Below are 3452 nucleotides of genomic sequence, written 5' to 3'. Positions count from 1 at the left end.
TCTGCGTATCATCAGACACCGCAGTGCGGAGGCGGTGGGGGGGGGGGATTCCTTAATGGGCCCAGCAACCCAAGAAATTGAAAAAAAAAAAAACTAGCACTAAGACTTATTAGCGTTCCAAATATACACTACTGGCCTCTGGGGAGGGCTCCTACACATTGTGTTGCAGTGGTGCTCAAAATTTATAGATCCGGGCCTGTGGCTTACCTCCGACTAGTGTTACAGGCCACAGAGACAGAGAGTGTTCCCCCAAGAACAGAATCGTCCCCCCAAGATGAGAAAAATACTCTTTAAACTTCCCTATAAAAAATTCCATAGTTCAGTCTACTCCATCCCCCCCCCCCCCCATGGGCAGGCCTCTTAACTCCTATTGTTTTAGTGAATACGAGTAATTTCGCACGACACTTTCGCAGTAATATACTATGCACGACGACTGTACAATGAAAGGCACGTTATGGTCAATTTAATTCCTTTGATTGTCATAACTTATTGTTGAAAAAAGTAAGTAAACGATTTGAATCGGTAAACTTCAAAAACCAGTTTGATACAAAACTTGTGTCATTTTGAAGCTTTCAGACTGAAGAAACGGTAAGAGTTTTCAAAAGGAATAAAACAAAAGTGTAGAAAATTGAGGACCATTTGCTTGGTCAAGGTAAAAATAAAAGCAGGGGCGGACTGGGTCCCCTAGAGAGCGCCAACATTGACCCCCAAAAAGAGCAAAAAATAAAAAAAAAAAAAAAGGCAGGGGAGGGGGCCGGAAGCGCCAAAAAAAAAAAAAAAAGAAGGAAAAAACGATAAGTACTGGAAACACGTGTTTTGGCCATCAAAATGCTGCTTTTATAATGTTAAAAAATGTATATATATTAATTCGAATTTTGAAATTTTGAATTCAAATTACGTTTTTTGCAATCACGAGTTGCGACACGACCCGACTCATTGGAGTTATTGTTTCTAGAAACGGCTCTTGTCCCCCCAAATCTGCCACCCCACCTGGGCGGTTACGTGTGTCTGTATATTGGTGTGTGAAGACGTGTGTGCGTGTATGTGTATGCTTGTGTGTGCGCGTAGACCTGTGTGCATGTACGTAGGCGTGTGCGTGACTTTGTATGTGGGAGAGTGTGCATTAGGGTAGATCGAAAAAAATTGTTTTCGGAATTTCAAAGCTGCCAAGGTGAGAAAAGTTGTCCACAAGGACTAAAAATTACATGTGGAATTTCAAGTTGGTCAGATAATGTCTTCATGCGCCGCAAGGCGGTCAAAGATCGCAAATTGAGCCTAAAAATGTATTTTTTCTTCTTTGCGAAAACATTAATTTTTAATAATTTTTCAAATCAGTCAGGGTGAAAAAAGGTACCCAATGGGGTGAAAATACTATGGTGTAAAATAACATCACAGTCTGATGAAATCTTCATGCACGACTTGGCAGTCGAAATTCACGTATTGAACAAAAAAAGAAATAATTTTTGAAACTTTTTAAATCGACCATGGGCAGAAAAGTTACCAATAAATACGTTCTTTAAACTAGCACAAATATAATAAAAACTACCTAGCATTTTGAAAGACAAGTCACATTCGAAAATACACGTAAGCGTTATAACATGTTATAATAAGATTCAAGTACAGGTAAGAGCCCTAAAAAAAATTACTTTTTTTTTTTTTTTTTTTGCATTATTTCAGTAAAGAATATTTTACAAATAAACAACTGTAGTACAGTAAAATTTAAAAAAAAAAAAAAAAAAAAGAGAGAGAGAGAGAAATAGACCAACCAGGAGCAGCGGATTCCGGGACACAGTGCTCAGGACTAGAGTCCGGTGGGCGGTGGTGCTGCAGAGGCCCTGGTCCAAGCTGAGAAAGGAACCAAGCGCCGCAAGGGACAGTGAAGTGAGAACAATAAACAATCGTGATTGTTCAATAAATAAAAAATAAAAAAAGTAAAATAAATAAAATAATAAATAAATCAAAAACGCATAAACTTGAGGGGTGCACCAAAAAAAAAAAAAAGGCGTACAGGTTGATGGCTTAAAAAAAAAAAAAAAAAACTGAAGTGAGGGGTTCAAGAGCGGGAGGGGGGAAAAAAAAACAAGGCGCACACGCTTGAGGGCGCAAAAGAAAAACCGAAGGAGCTCAGGTTTAAAGATGCAAAGAAACAAAAGATGTTTGGGGGGGGGGGGGGGAGTGCTCAGGTTAAAAGGCGCAAAAGAGAAAAAAGGAAAAGAAAGAAAGAATGAAGTCGCACAAGTTTAAGCCCCCCCCCCCTCCCAAAATGAATTCACAGAAAAAAATATAAATAAATAAATAAATAAGGCACGCAGAGGGGCGTTGGAGGGTAAAACAGCAGGGAGGTGCGCATCAGCCTTCGATGGGCCAGTCTGCCCCCGGCCCTGAATAAAGGCTTTGTTGATTCAATTGTTAAAGTCGTTAATAAATTCAATCTTCGAAAATTCGACAAACAAATCTATAAATTGACCATTAATTTTCTGCAAAGATTTTTGTTGCATTAGTTTAACAGATGATTTGGCCTTTTGAAGCTCATGACGGTATAACTATGATAATTTCTATTACTACTTGTCAGTTAGCCCAAAACCATCGATAGCTAAAACCAAATAAGTAATTACTGGTGGAGTCCGTTTACATTGACGCGGAAAGCCACATCATTGCAGGTATTTTCAAGCACGATAAGAAGATTCCCTATGTAAGGGAGAAAAGCGGATCATTGCAGGTATAATTTTCAACCATGTTTTCAACCTACTCCGTACTAGGTGAAAGGTGGAAAATTTTCAGAGTAGTTATTGTCAACTGCAAGTTTGCAATGCATAGCCCGACAGGAGCGGTGTAGTGGTTGGTTTCTAGTCTCTTATGCCCAAAGGGCGCAGGTTCAAGCCCTTGCTCTAATCTGTGGATTTTCAAGACGCAGAAAAATTGACAGTGTCCATATCGTATGGTTTATGCCGGCATGTAAAAGATCCCTCGAGTGCTCGTTGGGTTTGGAAGTGCTCTTGGAAAAATCAAATTCCTATTGCAGTTTTTCATCGAAGAGGTCCTAGGTGTCAAAATTCCCGTGGTAAAAGCCTCCGGGCGATATAGTACCGCGTGAAAGGATAGATTTTATATCGGAGGACGGCACTAGAGGTCTGCAAAACGTTTGTGCCTCTAACCCAGCCCCATTGGAAAGAAGAAGAAGGTTACAAATGCTAATTCCATTTTCAGGGACATAGCGTCAAAAAAAAAAAAAAAGAAGACTGAGGCAGCGCTTTGCCACCGCCTCCAGATAAATGCCCAGAAGAGATTTTTTGCATCACAAAAAAGAATGAAATAACACCCAGGGCTCCGGTGGGAATCGAACCCATGACGTCATTTACTCTGCTCAGTGCTTCTGTCAGGCCCTTTCCTTTCCAAGACAGTTAAAAGATATAAACTGCAACCGACATGCCCTCCGGTATTTGGCATGGAAA

The sequence above is a fragment of the Uloborus diversus genome, chromosome 6 (assembly GCF_026930045.1).
Source record: "Uloborus diversus isolate 005 chromosome 6, Udiv.v.3.1, whole genome shotgun sequence".
In the NCBI taxonomy this organism is placed as follows: Eukaryota; Metazoa; Arthropoda; class Arachnida; order Araneae; family Uloboridae; genus Uloborus; species Uloborus diversus.
Note: the sequence above shows the minus strand (reverse complement) of the source record.